Source organism: Mus caroli, unplaced genomic scaffold (genome assembly GCF_900094665.2).
Source record: "Mus caroli unplaced genomic scaffold, CAROLI_EIJ_v1.1 scaffold_16564_1, whole genome shotgun sequence".
In the NCBI taxonomy this organism is placed as follows: Eukaryota; Metazoa; Chordata; class Mammalia; order Rodentia; family Muridae; genus Mus; species Mus caroli.
The window spans coordinates 10,111-26,112 of NW_018390986.1; the positions used below are offsets into that span (position 1 = coordinate 10,111).

General features: G+C 37.9%; 1 pseudogene; it reads right to left on the minus strand.

The window, feature by feature from the left end:
• Nucleotides 1-921: 921 nt before the first annotated feature.
• LOC110288937 lies at nt 922-12,210 on the minus strand (annotated as a pseudogene).
• Nucleotides 12,211-16,002: the final 3,792 nt, after the last annotated feature.

A 16,002-nucleotide genomic window follows, 5' to 3' on the forward strand; every position in this document is an offset into this window, starting at 1 on the left:
TAAACTTTTTGCATTTTGCAAACCCTAGATAATTGTTTTAATAATGGGTGTGGTATGTAATATACTGAATATGAGTATAGTCTTATATTCTACATTTTTGGTCAACTCTTATCCCCTATTTCCTGGATTCATATCACATCTGGCTTTGAACGTGGCCTTCTGAATATTACATACTTAGCAGTTTCTAATAAATTTGCAACTACTTTAGTCTTCTATATAATCTTACAGAGAACATGGATTGTGTACCTAGCAGTCTCTTGACTTAGTCCAGTAGATTTGACTTAATATTTGGTTCTTCATGGGCTCCTATATGTACATGGTGTGCATAATGATTTGTAGGACAGATATATTCATGAAATATGACTAAATTAATACTCTTAAAAATTGTGACTAAAAACTAATGTACATGAAACTTTACAATAGGTTAATTATTGTGAACATCTTATGGAGAATTCCCTCAAATTGCAGTTTTATTTTCTAAAGTATTTCTTTGTGAAAATGTAATGTGCCATGATTTTGCAATGAGTCAATATGTGGGTCAAGACACAAGGTATGTGTGTTTGTTGTTTCTTAGCAGGATTTTGTTAATGGTTTTTATATCTAAAACTAGTAAATTAGATCCATAACATAATTTATTTTATTTATTTTTATTTATTTATTTAGTTAGTTAGTTAGGTTTTTTTTTGAGACAGGGTTTCTCTGTAGCCCTTGGTGTCCTGGAACTCACTTTGTAGACCAGGCTGGCCTCGAACTGAGAAATCTGCCTGCCTCTGCCTCGCGCTGGGATTAAAGGCTTTCACCACCACTCCTGGCCCATAACATATTTTATATTCACAGGTGCCTTTTAGTTGACTTCATTATCCCAGTGTGGTACAAGAGCAATATATATTTGGAGGATTTATCAGAGCAGCAAACACTCACTTGTCTCATTAGAAATTCATTTTCAGGTCAGGGGCTGCAAACAAAACAGCAGGCTGCCATTCCCTCCTTCCACAATCTTCTGAATCCAGGACCACAATCTGCACTACAGCCAGAGGATGGCATCTGAGAAAAAATTAGACATACTGATATTGAGTTTTAGCTATTTCTTTTATGTTTTATATTAGCACATTAAAATTTCAACATCTTTTCTGTACACCAACTGATTGACATTTCACTCTGTCTGTTCTTTAATGAAAAGCTATGAATATTGGAAGTACAGTGAAGAAGTGTTGGATAGTTTCTGAATGTCAAATTACTCGGGAAAAAGAGCTGATAGTAAACTGTGTGCAAAAACTACAGAGAATGCAACCTGCTGCCTTTTAGTTAATTATTTTCAATTTTGCACTGTTATGGCTGGTTTTGTGTGTCAACTTGACACAGCTGGAGTTATCACAGAAAAAGGAGCTTCAGTTGAGGAAATGCCTCCATGAGATCCAAATATAAGGCATTTTCTCAATTAGTGATCAAGGGGGAAAGGCCCCTTGTGGGTGGGACCATCTCTGGGCTGGTAATCTTGGTTCTATAAGAGAGCAGGCTGAGCAAGCCAGTAAGGAACATCCCTCCATGGCCTCTGCATCAGCTCCTGCTTCCTGACATGCTTGAGTTCCAGTATAGAAGTGTAAGCCGAATAAACCCTTTCCTCCCCAACTTGCTTCTTGGTCATGATGTTTGTGCAGGAATAGAAACCCTGACTAAGACAGGCACTAAGTACTGTGAACAGAGGGAACTTTAATTGAGATATTTTCTCAGCCAGCACTAGCCTGTCCTCATATCTTTGAAGCATTGTATTAATTGGTAATTGGTATAGGAGTGCCCCTCTCATTGTGGGCAGCTGAGCCAGTTAGTGGTGTTCTTTTACGATCTATGCTTTAGTTACACTTTCCAGATATCCACATTTGTCTTTCTATGACTATAAGACATATGGCAAATCACCCCTTCCTCCTCACTTTGCTTATGATAAAAGTTTAATTAAAGCAACAAATAAGCAAGTTAGTATTTGAAGAAATTTGAAACAGGAAAAATATGTCTTTAAATCACAGATAAGAAATATGACCTTGAATAAATTAGTATTGCAAAGCATGGCAAACTCTATATAAAAAAATGCTGGGATATGCAGACACTGGTTTAATATGGTTGTAAATGATAAGTGTAGTGACCTTGAGTATGGAGTGTTGCATGAGGTCAAAATGCTCTATAGTGGCTGCAAATAAAGAAAAAGCTGGATAAAAATTAGATGGTTTAAAGCTAATTGAAGATTTGAAGAATTCCTTCTACGTTTTTAACATTGTTGAAACAGGGTCTTTCTATGAAGTATAAGTAGATTAATACCCCTAATGAAGATCAGGTACATATTTTGCTTTTTCTCTATGATTTTCTTTAATTTTATGTTAAACTTTGTTATACGTTAAAGACTACTTTGAGTTAGAGTAAGGAAAATGGGTATACTTTTGTACTTTGTGTTAATTTATTTTAAGGTAGTGTCTCCATATCACACATGGGTGGTTTGGACTCACAAAATAGAGCAGACTGGCAAGAAACAGACAGATTTTTCAGACAGCTGAATCTAAAGTGCTTGGATAAAAATATGAACAACAACAAAAAACTACCTGACCTTATTTCTGACTTTCATGGATAGTAATTTTCTCTGCAGGTATTATAGTACTGTCAATATGTTTGTGAAAGAAAATGTTCTAATATTAATATGTTTTCCTACTGGACACTTAATTGATCTGTATATTTTGAACCATGCTTATATCCCTGGAATAAATTCTCCCTGGGAGGAAGAGAAGAAGGAAAGGGGAAAAGAAGGGAAGAATCAACTATGGGAGGAGATGTAGGAGATATACAGAGGGTCAGGAAATTGAACAGAGGTGTGTTAGCAATGGGGGATGGGGAACTGGTGGTAGCAACCAGAAAGTACCAGATGCCAGGAAAGCAAGAGCATTCCAGGACCCCATGGCAATGACATTAGCTGAAATACTGAACAAAGTGGAGGGAGAACCTGTGGAAACCATATTCAGTGGTTAGGCATGGCCCCCTGGTTAAGGATTGGGGCCACCCACTAATCTCCAAAATTTTAACCCAGAATTTCTCCTGTCTAAAGGAAATAATACAGGGACAAAGAGTGGAGCAGAGACTGAAGGAAAGTGCACAGAAACTGACCCGTGAGGGGATAGATCCCATATTCATCCACTAAACTCAAACACTATTGCAGATGCTAAGAAGTGCTTTGCTGACAGTAGCCTGATGTAGCTGTCTCCTGAGAGGCTCTGCCAGATCCTGACCAATATACATATTGATGCTTGTAGCCAACCATTGGACTGAGCACAGGGACCACAATGAAGGAGTTAGGAGAAGGACTGAAGGAGCTGAAGGGGACTTTCATGGCATCAATGGGAAGCGAGGCTCTTGGTGCTGGAAAGGTTGTTGCCCCAGTGCAGAAGAATGCTAGAATAGTGAGGTGCGAGTAGGTAGGCTGGTGGGGCAACACCGTCATAGAAGCATGGCAAAGGGGTTTGGGATAGAGGGTTTGCATAGGGGAAACTTGGAAAGGGTATAACATTTAAATGTAAATAAAGAATATATCCAACTAAAAAAATGAAAAAAAAAAAAACCCAGATACTATAGCTCATGGGTAGATGCTATCCTAGCATATAGTAGGCTCAATCTCCAACCCTACAAAAGTAATCAACAACAGTAATATAAGGGCAGGTTTAGGAGTAAGGTTGTGTGTGTCTTACCTGTATTAAGCTAAAGGCATTAATGCTATTTTAAGAGCCAAACGATAATCAGTTTATATTTCTTATAGACATGTTACCTTATAGGATTATATTCAGACCACTGTCATGATGATTCAAATTTGTTACCCTAATTTTGCATCATGAATACATCTATATAAAATATTATTTTTAGAACTATCTTATTTAAACATGAATTATAATGTGTTCATTTGCTCACAGTTACGATAGAGGTTTGTAACAAAACTCAAGATCACCTTTTCTTAGGGTACAACTCTAATAAAATATGACCTGGAAGAGGAAAAGTTTGAAAGGGAAGGAAAATCCAAGCACAAAGCACTGCTTAAGATTGCCTGATAAAAACTGTGGGATGCTTCAGCCAGTGAAAGCTCAGAATAAGAGCTCTGAATGCCTGGAAAAAGAAATTATGTCAGCAGATAACGCTCCATTACTGCATTGTCTTCAGTGGGTTATGCACTGATGTTTTAAATGTGAGAAATAAGTAAAGAAGTAGGATATACCACTTGAAAATGAACACTGATAATAAATACTAGGGTTTTTTTTGTTTTCTTTTTTTGTTTTGTTTTGTTTTGTCTCTAGCCTCCTTTAAGAAATATACTAGTTGAATGTTAGGAGTATGATTGCAAATTTTTCTATAAAAGTCCTCCTACATATCAGACCCTATTCAATGCACAAATGTAAAAGAAATGAATTTCTGTATATATAATCTTGCTATTTACTTACTGTTCCTTCATATAAAATATTAAAGAACACTGTGATAAATGATGCTGTATATGTCCATGCAATGAGCCACATGGACACATATGAGGGGTATCTAACTCACATTTATGGTCAAGTAGTGCTTTCTTAAATATAAGTAGCACAACTCCAAAAAATAATAATTTTCTGACTGAATGACAAAAATCCAAAGTAAGAAAAGGAATGAGCAAACCAGGAGGAATATTAACTTTGGTATAATTGCAGGCAAAACTGGGAATTGGTCTCATCCCAGAAACCTCAAGAATTCCTGTCTATAATAGATGGAATTGTCAAGCAGAAGCAATGAGTTGGTCTAATTTGGGTACAAATGTCAATGCAATTTTATTTTCACCCTTATGCTCCCAAGGCCAGAGGAAGTTCAGTTTACATAAGATTGATTTCCAGGGCTGGAGAGATGGCTCATCGGTTAAGAGCACTGACTGCTCTTCCAGAGGTCCTGAGTTCAATTCCCAGCAACCACATGGTGGCTCACAACCATCTGTAATGGGATCTGATGGCCCTTTCTGGTGTGTCTGAAGACAGCTACAGTGTGCTCATATAAATAAAATAAAAAAACAAAAAAACAAAAAGAGAAACAACAAAAAAAAATTGATTTCCAACTAGGGCAACAGGGCATTTGGGGGAGGGGTCACAAAAATTTGCCCACTGTCCTTTGCATTTAGAAATTATGTTATGGTTGATCAGTGATAAAACAAGATACCAACAGTATTTGACTACCAGATTTTTGTGTTTTGGCTGACATTGATAAGGGCAATCTATTTCAAGGTTTTTATGTAGAATTTCCATTGACATGTAACATTATTTTGCCAAGGAATTCCTTTTGCAGGCCAACATTAATAGATTTTAGGAGCTTCCTATTATACTTATTCATATGCACTTGTGGAATAAATGATTAGCATCAATAATTCCAGATGTTCTGATTGTAGAATTTACAGTTTGAATTATAGTTTCAAAAATAAAATATTCTTAGTATTAAAACAGGAATAACTATCACTCAATTGTCTATCACCATCTCCTGCTTCTAACACTACTATTTATATAAGATATGAAGTAAGATTTCCTGGTCCTTTCACCTTGTTCCATTTCATATGTCTAGTTACCATAATGTGTTATGAAAATTTTGTCTTATTATGATGTCTTAGTTTTTGTTTAATCTTATTTTATTATTCTCCCATAGACGCCTGTTATTTTCTAATGAAAGACAGAAAGTGGATCTGCTGGGAGAGGCAGAAAATGGTATTATTTCTGGTATATTTGCAAGCAAAACTGAGAATTGGTCAGAACCAATAGAAGAAAGGGAAGCTGTAATTAGATTATATTATGTAAGAATAAGAAGCTATATTCAATAAATAAAAACAAATGACAATTTCCAAAAAAATTCTCCCTGTTCTCAGAGCTTTATGTTGTGTGTTGTGTCCTGATGGTAAGTGTTTTTCTCAAGAATTATTCCATACTTAACCATCAAAGTTAATTTTCTCTAATTTCCTTTTTCTTTTTATTGACCATTATAATGCTTCCCCCATTTTATACTCCTCTTGTAGTGCATGAGTCTCCCTATCCTCTGCAGGCAACCAAGGAATATCTTAAAAAATTAACCAGACTTGTCTTGAAGTTCATTGAGAGAATGTTAAGACAAATGTTCAATTACAACTGAAATTTATTTATGAGTTTTATCTGGTTGCTGTTATTGCTGTATTTGATGTGTTTTAACAGCCATTCCTTTGTATCTTGTTCTAGTGCTCTCTATATGTTACTTTGATCTTTTGTTCATGTTAGTATAAGATGTGAAAGGATTCTTCAAATTTATTAGAAAGTGATGTTTCTGTTAACATGAATTTCTGTAATTGTGTTGATTAGTGAACTTGGTAAGTGTCCTATTATATATGGGAAAACATTTTTGTGTATAACGACAACAGTTAGCAATTATGACTCTTAGTGCTTCATAACTGTATCATTTGTCTCACTCTTATCAACATCTGTTGCAGAGGTTTAAGGTAAGGGAGGAGTTTACCGTGTAATAACAAAAAGGATATGAAGAGAATTTTGTTTAATTTAAAAGACAGAATACCAACTAGTGGTGAAGAAAAGTTGTATATTCATTAAATTTTAGAAAATGAGTCTGATATGAAAAAGATATATATTAAGTATACATGAAATCTTCAAAGAATTAGTCAAAATATGTCAAAATGGAAAAAAAAGTACAGGAGCCTAGAAATCAGTTTCTGATGTGACAAAATATTTCATTTCAATTTGTTGCAGTGTATCTACTTAACAGTGTTTCCTGCTGTGTATTATAAATCTGTAAGTTAGTACACACCCACCTTTCTACTTCCTGTGGCCAAATTCAATCATGTCTACATATAAGTGAATGTGTCAACCATATGGAAAGTATGAGCTGAATTTTCCTAACTTCACCTTAATCCCAAGGCATTGTGAGAGATTCCCAAAGTGAAAAATGTCACAGTCTTCCTTCAGTATTACTCTCTGTTTCATAATCACTTTGTCCCCAAGAGGATTAGTGAAGTGGGTTTTTCTCAGGAAGGAATTTAGCTAAAAGACAAGCATTGCACTATAATGTATATACAATTTCTTCAAGTCATAAAATGTATTCTGATTTCATAGTAAAGACAACTTCATTTAAAGAATGAAAGAGAGAAATCACAAAAAAAGTAATTGGATAAATGAAATTATCAGAATATTGCAAGAATTTCAGTTTTCTCAGTGGAGAATACCAAACACAAACAGAAAAAAAAATGCAGAACCAAACACAGATATAAGCACATACAAACACTCATAAAATACATACAATGGTACAGAAAGACACATACTCTGACAAAAACACAAAGAAACATACACACATATATAAACAGACTTATAGAAAGAAATTCATACATAGAAAAAATAGTTGCTCACTTCTACATCATACAGAGATAAACATGTATGTACAAAGCAACGATTATATATATATGTATATATATATGTGTGTGTGTGTGTGTGAAAATGTATATATATATATACATACATGTATATATACATATATATATATACACACATGCATGTTCACACATATAAACAGATTTCTATAGACTGAACTGAATACCAACACTATTTCATGTTCAATTACTCTCAGAAAACCAAGAAAGTTAGCAAGAGCCTACACTGGTGGCAGAACAACTGGAGAACCCTAATGAAAACCTTCCTTAAATATTTCAATATAATTGACAAACATAAATAAAACCTCATCTTCCCATCATGGAGAAAATTCATGAAGAAAACGGTTTATATCCAATTTTAGAAAGTGTACACTGATGAATATTTGGGTGCTCTGTATGAAACCACAATTTTTGTTGATAAACTGTGCCTCCTTTTTCCATTACCAATTATAACAATCACTAGATTTTCAATTTTGTTAAGTGTGGGCATTGGAGATACTTTAAACAGCTATGCAATTAAAGACACCTAACATCATCCAATACAAGGAACTCTACCTTCAAGCAGTGAGAACTGGACCCTTTCTCATTGTTTATTGCCTGATTATCCACCTGTTGCAGATTCTTCTCATAGAGTGCATGGGCCATGGCATACACAGCATTGTATATGTTATGAGTACTGTCACTAAAGTCCTTGTCAAACATCTGTTCCATTAGCCATTCCAATGAGGTATTGGATGAATAGTTCTTCATGATTTTACAGTTAGATGCTTCATAGTTAAAATACTTCCACTCTGGCATTACTAGATATAAATCTGTACTTCTGAGATGGCACCATATCTGTACAAAATTTTTAGAGCCAGAAATCTCACCATGGTGGTGTAGAAAAGTCAGCATCCCATAGAGTCTGCCAGGAGTTGAGTTTCTCTTACTGGCAGGGAAATTCCATTGTTTTGTGGTGATCCATATTCTCTGTATAACTGGAGATTCCCATATTCTGAAGCTCAGTTCAATAATACTGTGTTTTTCACCATAAATGATAATAACATTTGTGGATGACATCACATTTTGGTTATTGTACATTTCAGTTTTATGATAGAAAAACTGCTCTTCGGTAAATATATTTACAAAGGCAAAGCAAATTTCTTTGTTTTCACTTTCTTTTTTCAATTCTGAGAGAAATTGATTGCCTTGATCATCATCTGTGATGACAAGGCTGACCCAATTCCAGTTGAAGTATGAAGGATATCATTGCCAATGCTAGATGTGTGACCTTTGGGGCTATCTGATAGAGATAGGGAAATTGCTCATTATCACTGAAGATGGAACAGAAGAGTCCATAGGTAAGCTGAAGGAACTACAACAAAGAGAGCAGCATGAGGTATAGTGCACTTTAAAAACCTTGTAATCATATTTACTGCAGTTGATTACCTGTGACTTTTGCTCTCATCTCTGATTCAAATGAGCAAATATGGAAGCCTGGCACATCCACTTCTAATGGGAACAGCAAGCATAGCTGATTGACAAAGATGTAACAAAAAGTGTTCACACATTATAATAACTGCTTTTCTGTGTGGAGGGTCTTTTGGGGTGCTGCTTGGCAGGAGTATGACATTGGCCAAGGACAAGGTAATGGGCTTCAGATAGGAATCTGTGGGGAACTAAGTGGGTGAAAGGGAAGAAGGGGGAGGGAAGGAGCCCACGTCTAGCCAGAGTTTATCCTATGCTCTGGGCAGGCAGACATGGGAGGGCAGCCAGACACTTTCCACTCGGCCCCGGCTGGGCATCTAAGCCACTGACCCCACTCATCAGGGGGTGGACAAGGGGCAGCCCCCAATACCAGGGGTCCCGGGGTGACACCCTCAGCACCGGAGTTATAGGAGAGAGGCCAGAGGGAGAGAGGTTCCCATGCAGGCAAGAGTCCTTAGTCCGGTCCATGGCTAGAGCACAGGAAGGCCTTCTGACTGGAGGTTAGAAATGGCTCATTTGAAGAAAGCCTATCTCATTGTCAAAAGCACAGTGTGCCTTGATGAACAGAGACAGTCTATGGTTTTAGAGGTTTATTATAGAAAGGCAGGGGGAAAGAGAGAAGGTGGAAAGAGAGAGAGAGACCAGCCAGAGCCAAGAGGACGGAAGGGGAAAAAAGAGAGAAAGAGGAAAGGCTAGAGAGTAAGAGGTTAGAGAGAGAGCACGAGGAGAGAGTAAGAGGGTAAGGAGGGGCCAAGCAGCCCCTCTTATGATGGGCTGTTACCTTACTGTTGCTAGGTAACTGGGAGGAGTCTAGCCTGAAGGTCAGAAGCTTGACAGTTGCCTATGTGACTACTAGCCACACACTTCTCTTATGGAGGCTGTGGGGGTGGTAACTTCGACAGGAACCTTGAGTCCAGGAGACATGAGGGAACTCCTTCCATCCCATGTAGGTGAATTATCACCACTGGGTACTAGGGTTCCGACCTCAGCTTGACTGTAGACCAGCCTGTCTGGAATAGCCCATTGCCCCACTGGAATCTGACATTAGCCATGTCAAAGAAGTAAGCTCAGGCAGGAACCTGACATTAGAGCATGATAAGGAAGTAAGTTTTGGCAAGAATCTAACTTTAGGCTATAATAGGAAAGTATGTAAGGCAGGAATTTTGATCTTAGGGTGCAACAAAAGAAGTAGACTTTAGGCAAGATTTGGGGCTTGGACAAGGAAGTTGTCTCAAGCATTTTGGTCATTAGGACAAGCCCTTTTAAACAACTGTCATGGGAGTAATCACAGGACTTTGCTTACTGCCTTGTTAGTTTCTTATTGTACTGCTCACCCTTAATACTTGCATGTAATTAAAATGGTATAAAAAGTGGATTGGGAAAATTAAATGTGTCTTCAGTCTCAGAATTGACTGGGGTCATGCTACAATGTTGTCTAACCGTCTTTTTTCTTTTTAATCCTCACTCCTACACTGGAGAACCTGTTGACTGACTGAGCGGGTTTGATCATTTCTTTCAGTTTTAGTCTAGATATCTGTGTTTTCAATGTTTTGGAAGAATTTTAATATATTTACAACTTGGTGATATTTGACTACTATTTTGTTAAATGCATTTATGCCTTAATCCAGAAATACTTCTAAGATTTAAAAGGCAAGTCCTGCACATAACAATGACTTAGTTTTTAGGGAATTTTTTTTTTATCTTGCCCTACTTGAAGGTATTCCTTGTATACTAGAGGTTGTGACTCACATAAAGATGCCAGAGATAAGAATACAAAATACTCTGGGAATATCTGCCTCTGTGCCTTCTCAGGAAACAGATCATCAGAACAAAATGAATTTAAAATGTAAACATGTTTTGTCAGTCTAAAATTGTTAGCAGCAGGTTTGATTAAAAAAGCTCATCATACTAAATACCCAGGCAATTATGTGGCAAAATATATGGGACTCATAAGTTGTACTTCTTGAGGAAAATATACAGAACCAAAGTTAGATTGGATGGAGTTATCTCCTCCATACACAATGTCTTATAATGATGGATAAATAATTATGTGGAAAAAATATGAAAGAATTACATATCAGAAGCACACAACCCCTCTTTCTTAGAAATGTTCACTTGTGAAGGTCCACTCATGTTCTTATGACAAGGAAACAAAAGAAAAAACAAGATTAAGACATAGCAATAAGTTCCACAAAGATATGACATGATCATTACATTATTAAAGAAAATTATTTATAATAACTATAGCAGTATGTTGCTGAACTTTTTGCCAGAGGATCTAATGACTATTGGCACTCTGACCCTTAATGGTTGGTCATACACTCACTGGTAGTAAAATGGCTAACTCCACAAACAGGATTAGAGGTTTTCATCCTGTCTAGTGTCACAGTAATAACATAGGTTGCCAGACTAAGAACGGTCTGTCATGTTTTTGAAAAAAAATTAAAAATAAAAAAAAATTTAAAAATTAAAAAAAAATTAGTCCAGATATTTAAAAGTTGGGATATAGAGAAAATGTTTGTAAAATATATGTCTGATCCATTACAATTTATCACTGATGACTAAACTTATANCACCACCATAATTGTAAATCATATCTCTGTTATTTCAGTTTCTCAATGATAATCTAAACTTATGACTGAGATGATGATAATACATATCTGGAGACAGAAATAATATGTTCTGTTTTGGAACAACATGAATCAATCTCTGCTTAATGAGTTTTGTGCAAATAAACATTCTGACTGCCAGTCAGTCAAGGCTGCAAGATTCTCTCTACAGCTATGCCAGACTCCATTCTTCATGGACTCCTCTATACCTCCTTTCTGGAATCTGTCAACTTCTAGATGTGACTCTTAGCAGAAAGCCTATCATGTTGCTGATTAGTAAGTACCCTGGAACTACATAGATTGACATAATCATATGTCCAGTTTCATCCATTAACTTTCTTAATATCTATCAAAGTCCCCCCCCCAAAAGACATGATGTTTAAGAATTCTTGGCCTATGATAACTCACACATGGAGATAAGATGTTGTCCAGGTATTTCCAGAAATCTAAAGATGTCACCCAATAAGGTCCTGTGAGCAGAAACAAACACATAGTATCTTCATTACAGAAATAATTAGGGAGAGGGCTATATTGTTTTTCGTGAAACAAAAAATAGGGTGTAGGTGTTAAAGTTGCTCCATTACAATGGCCCAAAGCATATTTCATAATCAAAGACATATTTGGTAAAAGATCATGGTTCCTGTTGATTTCATCCATTGAAAGGCCAATGCCAAAGCATACTTGTGGTTTTTAGTTGCTTTTCTGTAAAAGATTACAGTGTTTATTATGGACATATATCTATACATTATCATTTATACTCAGTAGAAGCACTCTTCTGCATCTGACCTCTAAAGTTGGAAACAAACGGTTTTTGTTGTGAGATTGGATTGACATAAGAACCTGAAGAAAAGCAAACACTTTAAAAGTTCATGACAGTATGTCTCCCATAAATAAAATATGGTGTTGATCTCATGCACAAAAAGCATTTTGATCTGTGTTTTTGAGTGCTTGAAGAGAAGGTAAAGAGAAAACCCCCAGATATTGACAAAACTAAAATTCTGGTCATGTCTTCAGTTTGAAATTATTGCTCAATATAAAAATACCTGTGTTATGAGAGCCATTGAGTTTATGATCTTTTCTTGTGAAATTAACTGAATTGATTAAAGCAGTGAAAATATGATATATCAGTCTTTCTGCAGCAATATTTGGTTCCTGTACTTACAATCACTTCTAATTAGTGGCCAGTATTCTTAAAATGTCATTTCATATCTATCCTCATCTTGATAATTTTTGCTTTCAATTTTTTTCCTGAAAGAAAATCTATTCTAAAGATTTATTTTTAAATAAATTCAAATATCCAATATGCATTTGGTAATTGATACATGTCTATGCACATGTTTGTATGTATTTGAGCAAGTTTCATTTAGGTCATAATAGGGCAATACATCTATGGGGTGTGAGGGAATAAAGGGAGTGGGAGAAAACCCATGTCCCACCAGAGTTCCAGTGCTCTGGGTGGGCAGATGCAGAAGACTGCTGCATGCTTTTCACTTGGCCCTGGGTAAGTGTCTGGCTGTGGGAAGCCATTGAATCCCAGCTGACTGGGGGATGGACAAGGGGAAGTCCTAAGTAACAGGTTCTCAGTCTCAGGCATTCCAGACGTTGCTGGACACAACAGAAGAGCTGAGAACAAAATGGGAGCCCCGGGGGTGGCTCAGTCAGCCCTGGGGACAAAGGAAGGGGAGGGCAGGGGGAGAGGGGGCAGTGGGTGGTTCCCACATGGGTGAGAATCCTTGGTCTGGTCCGTGGCTGGAATACAGAAAGGCCTTCTGGATGGAGGTTAGATATGGCTCGTTAGGGAAAAGCCTAATCCATGGTTCAAGCACGGCAGGCCTTGATAAGCAGAGACAGTCTACAGTTATAGAGGATTATTGTAGAAAGGCAGGGAGAAAGAGAGAAGGTAGAAAGAGGGAGAGAGGCTGGCCATGGCCATGTGGAGAGAGGGAGGAAGGGAGAGAGAGAAGGAGGGCTAGAGATGAGAATAAGAAAGGTGAGAGCTTAAAGAGAGCAAGGAGGGGCCAAGTAGCTCCTTTTATAGTGGGCTGGGCTACCTTGCTGTTGTCAGGTAACTGTGGGAAGGAGCATACCTATAGTCAGGTAACTGTGGGGGTGGAGTCTAGCCAGAATGCCAGAAGCTTGGGACATTGTCTGAGTTACTTATAGTCACAAAATTATGGAGTTGGGGGGGCTCTGTGGTGTCAGGCACCTGTCTTTGGGAACATGGCTCACTGCTCCGTCCCTTGTAGAGTTTCCTACTGGGTCTCCAGAGAAAACCTCATTCAACCAAAATAGGCTGCCTTTCACAGCCCCATATACATCCAAGTGTTTTATAAGATACTTTGTTAAAGACTATCCTCCCTTCAAATGTTCAGGTGTACACTTCTGCCAGGTTCTTAATGCAGAGAAAAATGGCTTGCCCCACCACCAAAGTATCATTTATCAACTTTCTATTTACAAAGGAATGTGATATGTTCACTCTGGTGACTTCTCATCATTATAACTTAATTTCTATGAAACTGTTGGAAACTGGCCCGCAGCTCACAAGAAACGGGGTTTCAACTGGGAGGCAAACTGGGGCTGAAAACAGAGGGGAACTAGGTGGGCAAGAGAGAAATCAAGCCAAGACAAGGTTCCTGATCAAGGCTCAAAATGTTTAATGGTGAATGCACTTATAAAGGAGTGGGGAGGCTCATTCCCTGCCAATTCATTTTTGGAGCCCAGCTGCAGGTGACCACATACAGGATAGGATGTAGTCTCAGGAATAGCTAGGCGGCCTCTCAGCAGGTAGCAGTATCTTGAAGAGGAACAGCAGCAGTGGCTGAACAATAGAGTGATCTAGGAAGGCTCCATCTTAGGTAATCTCCTAAGGTCAAGGTCTGACTCAGCCTGCTTCAGGCTTGGGGGAGGTTACAATTTCCTCCCTGTTATTAATATTTAAAAAAAAAGCTGGACTGAGGCATAAAATTTATTTATGCTCTATAGTTCTGCCTGATTTCTTTGGGCCTAGTGAAGAAACCTGTCTCAGTGGGATTCCCTAACTTTTCTCATGGTAAACCCACCTATTCGCTAGGCCATTGTGTTTGGGTAAGACTGGTTACTGCCTCAAGTTAACACTCTGCAGACTAGCCCTGAGCTATTCTGGCTTGGTCCTTTGTAATGCTTAATTAGTTACTGAATAGATAACTTTCTTCCTGAATTCCTACTGAATTTCAAGTTTGTTGGCTTCAAGGTCTTTCTAGGACTTTGGAACTCTGGTGAAGGCTTAGCTATGTCAGAATTCAGTCTTAACAGGCACTTATAATAAGATAATACTAAAAGAGAGCACGGGGATCCATACACCAAGACTAATGCGGGGATAGTGTATGAGTATGAGAACGCCAAAGTTCCAGGAGGTGAGTTTCTGTGAAACTCTTTGCCTCGTGAGTACTCCCAGGCCTCTCGGCCTGCCAAGCAAACTTCACTGGAGTGTGCATAGCATTCTCCCCCTTTCTTATATTTCTGCCAAATTTCCAGAACATCCCACCTTGTCGTAGCTACAGATCTCAGGAGTGCTCTAAAGATGAGTAGAAACACAACAATTTATTAATAAAATAGTGCCAATAATAATAGCAAGTAGGAATATATATTGAACCCAATCCAGGGGGTTTAATGCACTTAGGTTATTTTTTAAATCTCTGGCCAATTCATCAATGTTCCAAGTGTCCAAGTAACTTTTGCTAATATCTGAAATTTCTGCCTTTATAGCCTTAATATATGCTATGTCCTGCCCTATTGTTAAGACTACTACTTCTAAGACATTAACCTTTTTCTCCAATTTTTTACATGGCTCTGTGGTGTATTATTAATAAACCACGGCCTCTTGGCATGTACCTCTGTCTAGATTGATATGATTCTGAGATCTGGGTGCCTGTCTTAGACTGTCCGACCCTCATAGCAAACCTTATTCCCGAATCAGACCAAAAGCCACAATATGTACTTAGAATGCTTCCTCAATGAAGATTAATAACTGCCACTTGCGCTGGTGGAGGCAAGGATGCACACCTGCTGCAGTCAGGCTGAAGGGCATTGACTGACCTGCTTGAAAAACAAAGACAGTGAAAAGCAACAGTACAAAAGCTTCTTTGGGAAAGTCCAGGTACTCCATTCAATTGCAAATTAGCCAAGATCAGGTTTAGACTTAGAGCTCCTGGTGAGGGGGAGGTGGCTTTGAGAATCACAGAAAGGCTGTAACTTTCTGGGAGTGGAGGCTGTGCTCCAAATTAACTTTGCTAGGTTCTTGCACACGCCCAACTGGCCAGGAAGAACAACGCTGCAACAGGATCCTTCTGCACATGTTTATTGGGAGAGCTTGATTGTAGAGGCGAAGAGAGAGACCCCAAGCCCAGAACTGGTGCTGCTTATATAGGCCTGGGAGAGGCATTCTCTCTCATCTGATTGGTTAACTTGTCTCTCATCTGATTGGTTAACTTGTCTCTCATCTGATTGGTTAACTTT